The sequence below is a fragment of the Cebus imitator genome, unplaced genomic scaffold, assembly GCF_001604975.1.
Source record: "Cebus imitator isolate Cc_AM_T3 unplaced genomic scaffold, Cebus_imitator-1.0 Scaffold9, whole genome shotgun sequence".
NCBI classification, from domain to species: domain Eukaryota; kingdom Metazoa; phylum Chordata; class Mammalia; order Primates; family Cebidae; genus Cebus; species Cebus imitator.
This window is the reverse complement of record NW_016107324.1, coordinates 12934303-12944664: the sequence shown is the minus strand read 5'-3', so window position 1 is coordinate 12944664 and position 10362 is coordinate 12934303.

Sequence of the window (10362 nt, the reverse complement as noted above, 5' to 3'; positions counted from 1 at the left end):
GTGTATATATATTTTTTTTTTATTTTTATTTTTTTGATACGGAGTCTTGCTCTGTCGCCCAGGCTGGAGTGCAGTGGCGTGATCTTGGCTCACTGCAACCTGTGCCTGCCCAGCACAAGCAATTCTGCCCCAGCCTCCCGAGTAATTGGGATTACAGGCACAAGCCACCATGCCCGGCTTATTTTTGTATTTTTATAATACAGACAGAGTTTCACCATGTTGGCCAGGCTGATCTTGAACTCCTGACCTTATGATTCGCCCACCTGGGCCTTCCAAAGTGCTGGGGTTTGAGTCCTGATTTCACTACTTCCTTACAAAGTCAAGTCACAGTCTCTGAACCTCAATCTTCTCGCTCCTCAGAGATGCTTGTAGATGCAGTAGTATTTTGTTGCGTCAGAGGAATTTTAATATAATCGAATTATACTTGAGCTATTCTGTTAACATGTTTCCAGGAGATAAATAATTGATGGCCTAAACATGAAGGTCTGTATGTGGGAACTGGTGATCTCACAACAGAGGGAAGTTTAGGAACCCAGGAGGCGGATGACAGAGGACAAAAGTATGGAGGATTTGAGAGATGGAGGGAATGACAGATCTAAGCTAGTAATAAGCTGATGGAGATGGAAAGAGCTTAGGCAGTCATCCCATAAGAAAATCATTAACCCCAAAAGCATTATCTCGTTTACCCCTTAAAACAACCTTGTGGAACATATACCACTATAGTTGCCATTTTAGAGCTAAGATAATAGCGAGTCATAGGAGTTAAAGATCTGCCTAGTCACACAGTAAGTGTCAGAACTGGTTTCAACCCAGGTTAGTCTGAAGTTTTTTGCCACACTGCCTGAAGAGTCTGGTTTCAACCAGGAGTACTCCTAGAGGAGAGATAATGATGAAGGAAGGGTGGTAGAAAAATAATTCTATGAATAAGGTAATAAAATACAGTGACCCAAAGGATCTGGCTAGGTAAGGTTAATCATGTGGATAAAGAAACAGGGAGACCTAGAAAACACTGAGTAAGATTTAAATGTGCTACCTTTACCTAAAATTTTCAGAACTGCCCTATCATTTCATGAATGCCACAACTGAAGGTCAAGAATAAGAAAGATGAGAATATAGTTAATTGTTCTCATCTTATTGTAATTTTGGAAGAGGAAAAAAGAACAAAAGAAGTGAGTGAAGAAAGCAAGAACTTGTGATCTCTATGGAAGGGCAAAGGAGCTGAGTTATAGAACAATCTAACATCCTTTCAGGCAGGAGACAAAGTAAGGAAAAGGGAAATGAGCAGAAGAGAGTGAAAGGAAGAAGGGGAGAAAGGAAAATTGGAAAATTATTGGAAATAGAGAAGATAAGCCTCAATATGAGGAGGAAAGAAGAGAAAAAGAACATGATATTCATTCATTAGTTTCAGATAGTTTAAATGAAAAGACACGATTGGGTAAATTTATTCAAATGGTTACGTCCTGAGACAGCTTAGTCCCAGGAATTACTTTGCACTAGAACCTATAGTAACAAAACAGAGATATTATAATTTATTTTATGACACATCGCTTAATATATACAGTCATCCCTTGGTATATGCCAGGGATTGAGTCCAGAACCCCAGAGTACATAAAAATCTGTGCATACCCACATCTCATAGTCAGCCCTGCAAAACTTGCATATACAAAAAGTCAGCCCTCTCTGTACTCAGGTTTCCCCTGAATAGTGCATTTAATTTAATTATTATTATTTTTGAGACGGAGTTTTGCTCTTGTTGCCCAGGCTTGAGTGCCATGGCATAATCTCAACTCACCGCAATCTCTGCCTCCCGGGTTCAAACGATTCTCTGTCTTGCCTCAGCCTCCCAAGTACCTGGGATTACAGGCATGTGCCATGACATCAGCTAATTTTTGTATTTTTAATAGAGACAGGGTTTCTCCATGTTGGTCGGGCTGGTCTCAAACTCCCGACCTCAGGTGATCTGCCCGCCTTGGCCTCCCAAAGGGCTGGGATTACATGCGTGAGCCACTAAGCCCAGCCTATTATTATTATTATTTTTTTTAAGACAGAGTCTCACCTAGTCACCTAGGCTGGAGTGCAGTGGCGCATTCTTGGCTCACTACAGCCTCTGCCTCCCAGGTTCAAGCAATTCTTGGGCCTCAGCCTCCCACGAAGCTGCTATTACAGGCATGTGCCACCATGCCTGGCTAATTTTTGTATTTATTTATCTTTTTTGAGATGGAGTCTGGCTATGTCATCTGGGCTGGAGTGCAGTGGCCAGATCTTGGCTCACTGAAACCTCCACGTCCCAAGTTCAAGCTATTCTGCTTCAGCCTCCCGAGTAGCTGGGATTACAGACATGTGCAACCACACCTGCCTATTTTTTGTATTTGTAGTAGAAATGGGGTTTCACCATGTTGGCCAGGCTGGTTTCTAACTCCTGACCTCAGGTGATCTGTCCACCTTGGTCTCCCAAAGTGCTAGGATTACAGGTGTGAGCCATCACGCCTGGCCTGAATATTGTATTTTTGATCCTCATTTGGTTGAAAAAAAATCAGCATATAAGTGGACCCATGCAGTTTAAGCCTGTTGTTCAAGATTCAACTGTATAACCTTTTCCTAGGCATCCACTTTCCCAAGGAACCAACTGTCTTTGTCTGTTCAGGCTGCTATCACAGAGTACCATAAATTGAGTATCATATAACCAACAGAAATTTATTTATCACCATTCTGAATGCTGGAAAGTCCAAGATCAAGGCAGATTCAGTGTCTGGTGAAGGTCTGCTTTCTGGCTTATAGATGGCACCTTCTAGCTGTGTTCTCACATGGTAGAAGGGACAAGACACCTCTCTGGGGCCTATTTTATAAGGGCATGAATACCATTCATGAGGGCTTTACCCTCCTGACATAATCACCTCCCAAAGGCTCACTTCCTAATACCATCCACCTTGGGGATTAGGGTGTCAACATATTAATGTTGGGGGACATAAAACATCCAGACCATAGCATCAATTTGTATGAAAATCTCTTTGGGCCCAGTGGGGTGGCTCACACCAATAATCCCAACACTTTGGGAAGCTGAAGCTGGTGAATCACTTGACCCCTGGAGTTCAAGACCAGCCTGGGCAACATGGTGAAACCCCTTCTCTAGGTGTGGTAGTATGTGTCTATAGTACCAGCTACTTGGCGGGCTAAAGCAGGAGGATTGCTTGAGCTCAGGAGGTCCAGGCTGTAGTGAGTCATGTTTGAGCCACTGCAATCCAGCCTGGGTGACTGAGTGAGACCTCCCGACTCAAGTGATCCTCTTATGCCATGTCTTATTAACATAAATCAGGGTGGTGTGAGGGGATCTTTTATATCTGTGTATTAGTTGGTTATACCAAAATTTTCAGTAACTATTAAGGGTAGTGTTAAACAAACAAAAAAAAGCAAAGTGTTAATTTTTTTTCTTCAGTGTTCACTGTAACTTTTTCTTAGTGGATTCTAGTAGTGTTTGAATAATTTGGTCTTAAATACTACATTTTAAGTTCAAAGTAACTTATCATTGAATATAATTACCTCCATATAATAAAATATACTTTTTTTTTTGCCTACAACTGTTCACAGTAATTTGATGAGATAAAGAGATTTTAAGCAACAACCTAATAATTTATGCCAGATGTTGACAAACCCTGATTAGTTCAGCTATTGTTTTTTTACTTCCCCAAGCTAAGAATAGTTTTTACATCTTTTAATGGCTGAAAAAACTTTAAAAAAAATATTTTTGTGACACAAGACAGTTACTCGAAATTCAGATTTCAGTATTTCTTAAGCTTTATAGAAATACTACTACTAGGCCAGGTGCAGTGGCTCACATCTGTAATCCCAGCACTTCGGGGGCTGAGGCAGGCAGATGATGGGGTCAGGAGTTCAAGACCAGCCTGGCCAATGTGGTGACACCCCTTCTCTACTAAACATACAAACATATAATTAGCCAGGCATAATGGCACATGTCTGTAGACCCAGCTACTCGGGAGGCTGAGGCAGAAGAACTGCTTGAACCCGGGAGGTAGAGGTTGCAGTGAGCCGAGATTGTGACATGGCACTCCAGCCTGGTGACAAAGAAATTCTACTACTATGGCTGCTCTCCCAATGCAACAACAGAGCTGAGTACTTGTAACAGAGCTCACATGCTATCTGGCCATTTACAGAAAAAGTTTAGTTACCCTTTTTCCTATAACATGATCATCATTTAGCTATACAATCAGAACTCAGAGTAGAATTCAGCCTTACTTTTAACAGAAATTCCAGAGTCACACTAAAGTCAACTCTGAATATTGACCAAAGAGTGATACAAATTGTTTTGGAAGGATGGGGTCTAGGAGTATGAATGAAGGTGGTCCTTGCAGCATTTCTTGTGGTTGTTGTGAGAGGGCTAGTTTTACCTCTTCCTTAGTGGGAGTCAGTAGACATCATTTGATCCTGAAAGCTCACAGCTATCACTATTGGCAGGTCAAAAGAGATATGGAGGTCAAAAACAGGAGTGAGCTCCAGCACTAAAAAGACTACTCTGGAAAGTGTGACTGGGGAACAATTAAGATAAACAGATTCTTGGTAGTAAACAACATGGGTTTCTTTTTAGCGGCAAATGTGTTGAAATACTTGCCCCCTTAAACTGAGTATATGTATAGTTTGTGTAAAATAAAAGTATTAGGAAACAGAGCCACTAGTTTCGCCACATAGCATGGCCTTGTCCCCCTGACAGTGTTCCTGAAAGGAGAGCCCAGGCCTCTCTTCACATACCTCCAGTGCCTGGGTTGAGTGAAGAGGGTTACCACTTCTCCAGAGCGCCTGATTCAACCCTTAATACAGACGGTGTGAAGTTCAGTTCAGCTTCTACTGAATCCCACCCAGTTCCGTGGTTTTCTCCCTGTTCCTGGCTCTGCCCTCTCTACACTACTCACCTTCCACCCACTTTCCTAAGCATTGATGTCCAAACCTAAATTCTTCCAGTGTTTGGCACCCGGGTATTTGACTTCCGGTCCTTTAATGAAGTACTTTGCCTCTCCTTTTCCTGGCTGCCACTCTGGGACCCAGTTCTTCCACGTCCAGCTCTCCAGCATCGGCTCCTCATACTCAGTGTTCAGGAGGTATCATCATATCAAGGGCTGACAGGAATGACGGGAGAGAAACCTTGGCGCTGTGTGAGTCCCCATGGAAACCGCGCCACCCCTGATCGGGGGCGTGGCCAGCGGCGAGAGGACTGGGTCCTCTCTCGAATACCCCGCCCCACTCCAGGAATTTCACCGACGCTCTGGGGTTTTTGCTAAGAAGCGCTCTCCCAGGAGGAGGCAGCGCAAATTGGTGAACAGGGCTGCGTGTCCTTATACGGGCACGAACTTGCGAGGTCACTGTGAGTAGGTCATACTCTCCAGACCCCAATGTCTTCCCCTGCTTAATGAGGGCCATCTCCTGACTCCACAGTATAGACTGTCAGGTCTTGACCGCCGTCTAAAGAAAATCATGGTCAAGTCCCATGTTCTTGGATAAAATGAATTTGTCCTAGATTATGGGAAGACATTGTGTGTGTGTGTGTGTGTGTGTGTGTGTGTGTGTGTGTGTGTCTGTCTGTCTGTCTGTCTGTTTAAAGATTACTTCAGAAAATTGAGAAAACATAAATGATGTGCAGATAGGACTTTAATAAATATAAAGGTTAAAATATTATAAATGTGATATTAAGCATTTAGAATTGAAAGTTTTCTTTTGTAAAAATTGCCAATTATTTTTAGAGTTTCTAGTAAAATCATATCCCAGCTTCCTGTTACTCTTATATTTGCAAAGGTGATAATTCTTAGGCTTTTATTCATCTTGCTCCTTGACCAGGGTTCCCAGATTATCATCTCAAATGGGACTGGCATATCCCTTGTCAAGAAATGTTGCCTTTTTTTTTTTTTTGAGATGGAGTTTGCTCTTGTTGCCCATACTGGAGTGCAGTGGCACTATCTCAGCCTAGTGGGTTTAAGTGATTCTCTTGCCTCAGCCTGGGATTACAGGCCTTTTTAACATTAAAGACTGTTTTTCATTTTGCTTAATCTTTGGTCTGTTGGTAGTGTAGATATTGAGAACCCTTGAGCATGACTTTAAAATGGCAGCAACTTGAATCTTGAAGTACTGGAACAGCAGTGTAAACATGAAACACCTTTACACCCTTGTATGGATGTGCCATTTTATTTTCTATGACTTTTATTGTGGAACATTTACTGTAGTTTGTTTCTGGTTTTTGTCTATTATAAACTTTGCCTTAATAAACATACTAACTGGTAAATCTCTGTGCACACCCATATCTTTCCTTAAGATAAGTTATTCTAAGTACAAATAACAGGTCAAAGAGATGTACATTTTAATACATTTCATGGAGAAAAGAGCATACATTTATTATTTGTTTTTGTTTTGAGGTAGAGTCTTGCTCTGTTGCGCAGGCTGGAATGCCGTGATGTGATCTTGGCTCACTGCAGCCTCTGCCTCCTGGGTTCAAGCAATTCTGCCTCAGCCTCCCAAGTAGGTGGGACTACAGGAGTGCACCACCACATCCAGCTAATTTGTTTGCATTTTTAGTAGAGATGCGGTTTCACCATATTGGTCAGGCTGGTCTCAAACTCCTGACCTCAAGTGATCTGCCCACCTCCCAAAGTGCTGGGATTATAGGCATGAGTCACTGCGCCCAGCCTACATTTACTATTATTATTATTATTATCATTATTATTATTATCCTCTCAGAGACAAGTTCTTGTTCTGTCACCCAGGCTGGAGTGCAGTGGTGCGATCACAGCTCACTATAATAAACTCTTGGGCTCAAGGTATACTCCCACCTCAGCCTGCGAAGTAGCTAGGACTGTGGCTAATTTTTTATTTTTAGTAGAGATGGGGGTCTCTCCATGGTGCCCAGGCTGGTCTTAAATTCCTGACCTCAAGGGATTCTCCTGCCTAGGCTTCTGAAAGCGCTGGGATTATAGGTGTGAGCCACCGAACCTAGCCTTTTCCTGATTTTTTTTTTTTTGAGACAGAGTCTCACTCTGTTGCCCAGGCTGAAATGCAGTGGTGCAATTTTGTCTCACTGCAACCTCTGCCCCCTCAGTTCAAGCAATTCTCTTGTCTCAGCCTCCTGAACATCTGGGATTACAGGTGCACACCACCAGGCCCAGCTAATTTTTTGTATTTTTAGTAGAGATAGGGTTTCACCAAGCTGGCCAGGCTGGCCTTGAACTCCTGACCTAATATGATCCACCCACCTTGGCCTCCCAAACTGCTGGGATTACAGGCATGATCCACTGCACGCAGCCTTCCTGAATATTTTTGATACACAGTTGGTTGAATCCACAGATGCAGAACCCATGGATATGAAGGGCCGGCTGTATGTTCACACTGTAAAACCATCACTACTATCCATCTCCAGACTTTTCATCTTGCAAAACTGAAACATTGTACCTATTAAATATTAACACTCCATCCCCACTTCCTCCCAGTCTCTGCAAACCACTGTTCTACTTTCTGTCTCTGTGAATTTTACTCTAGGTACCTCATATAAGTGGAATCATACAGTATTTGTCTTTTTGTGACTGGCTTATTTCACTTAGTATAATGTCCTTAAGAGTGATCCATGTTGTAATAAGTAAGAAATTCCTTGATTTGTGATTTTTTTTTTTTTTTTACTTTTGCAGGTGTTTCAGGTTTCTTGTAAAGAGCATTGATTACCTAGATGAAATTCTCCCCAAATTTCTGTTTTGTTAGGGAATAAAAGGCGAGCTTCCTCAAAAGCTTTAAAAGGGTATATACCTAAAGTAATGTAGTTCATCCTACCATAAAGACACAGGTATGCAAATGTTCACCGCAGCACTATCGACAATAGCAAAGACCTATTTTTTGGAATCAACCTAAAAGCCCATCAATGGTAGATGGGATAATGAATATGTGGTATACATACAGCATGGAATACTACACAGCCATAAAAAGAATGACATTATGTCCTTTGCCACAACATGGATGGATCTGGAGACCATTATCCTAAGCAAACTAATGCAGGAACAGAAAACCAAATACAATATGTTCTCACTTAAAAGTGGGAGCTAAACAATGAGAATGCATGGACACAAAGAGAGAAATAACAGACACAAGCCTACTTGAGGGTAGAGGGTAGGAGGACGGAGAGGATCAGAAAAAAAAAAATACCTGTTGGGTACTATGCTTATTATCTGGGTGACTAAATAATCTGTATACCAAACAAACCCCTGTGGTATGCAGTTTACATAACAATCCTGTACCTGTACCCCTAAACCTAAAATAAAAAAATTTTTAAAAAGCTCTAAAAATGTCTAGTACACAACAGTGCTTATTATAGCATCATACACAAAAGCCAAAAGGAGAAAGCATCCCAGGTATCCATCAATGGATGAACAGATAAACAAAATGTGATCTATTCAGCCTTAAACGGAAGGAAATTCTGACACATGCTAGAACATGGATGAACCTTAAGGACATTATGTTAAGTGGTGATTGTTGCATAACAATATGGATGTATTTAATCGCACTGAATTATACAAGGTTTCCCTCTATTGTTCTGGCTGGAGAGCAGTGGCGTTCAATTTTAGCTCACGCAGCCTTGATCATCTGGGTTTAGGTGATCCTCCCACCTCAGCCTCCCAGGTAGCTGGGACTACAGGCATGCACCACCACGCCTGCCTAATTTTTCATATTTTTAGAGAGACAGGGTTTTGCTATGTTGCCCAGGCTGGGCTCAAGCAATTTGCCTGCCTTGGCCTCCCAAAGTGTTGGGATTACAGGGGTGAGCCACTGTGCTTGGCCTATTTTACCACAGTTTAATAATAATAAAAAAATCTTAATCCCAGCACTTTGGGAGGCCGAGGCAGACGGATTACTTGAGACCAGAAGTTTGAGACAAGCCTGGCCAACCTGGCAAAACCCTGTCTCTACTAAAAAATACAAAAATTAGCCGGATGTGGTGGTGGCCCATGCCTGTAATCCCAGCTACTCAGGAGGCTGAGGCACAAGAATCACTGGAACCTGGGAGGCAGAGGCTGCAGTGAGCCAAGATCGTGCCACTGCACTCCAGCCTGGGCGACAGACCTAGACTCTGTCTCAAAAACAAAAACAAAAACAAAACTGTATACACACATACACACAACCTATTTTTGATTACATTACTTTAGCTCTCCATAGAAATGACTTCACAAAACAATGCGATACAATATTTTTGTCTTTTTAACAAGATCAGTAAGATAGTGATTTGAAGACAATTTTGGCTGGGTGCAGTGGCTCACGCCTGTGATCCCAGCATTTTGGGAGGCTGAGGCAGGTAGATCGCTTGAGGTCAGGAGTTCAAAACCAGCCTGGCCAACATGGTGAAATCCTGCCTCTACTAAAAATATTTTTAAAAAATTAGTCAGGCGTGGTGGTGGGCACCTGTAATCCCAGCTACTTGGGAGGCTGAGGCAAGAGAATTGCTTGAACCCAGGATGTGGAGGTTGCAGTGAGCCAAGATCATGCCACGGCACTCCAGCCTGGGCAACAAGAGCAAAACTCTGTCTCAAATAAATAAATAAAAGACAATTTATGCATCTTATGTTTATGAGAGTCACTTAATTCAATTTATGGCTATTGGTGACAATGTATGTTGTACTGTTAAATGTCCAAGTGATATATTCTCCCTTGACTTTGGTTCTAGGTAAGTTTGCTTTCATGGTGAATTGCTGCCTGCTTTCTTTATAACAAGAACTCTACTTACTTTTCTGCTTTGACTGGCAGGAGCTGAGACAACTTTTATGCTGAATTGTAGGGATTAGCTGGTCAAACCTTGGAGAATCGTTAACCATCATTAAATAAATAAATTCCTGTTCCTATTTACTTTTGAACACCTTGAGTGAAGTGGCTTGGTTGGATTATAGTGTCTGAAATTGACACTGCTGGCCTTTGTGACTTTGAACCATGTTTTTCTGTCCAAAATGCCTTAACAGCGTGACTCTTTCTCTTGCTGTGCCCCATTTCTAGAAAATGATTTCCTGTATCTTTGAAGTTTCTTCAAGGTCTTTGCAAATGCATTTTATGTATGCCACATTGCTTGGGCTTTAAATTAGATCATCTCAATCATATCTTTCAAATTTGGTTTTAAAATATTCTTCCATATGTTCTCTACTGGTGTAGTATTAGATAAAACCAAAACCAAAATTTTGTTTTATTGATGTAGGTAATGCTCTCTATTTAAACACTGTAGCCCTGGTCCCTCAGTCACTAAGTTCCACATTTTGGCACTATTTTTTTAAAAAAAGCTCTTAGTTTCTTCCCTTGAATATCCAATCAGGTGTCAAATTCTTTTTTTTTTTTTTTTTTTTT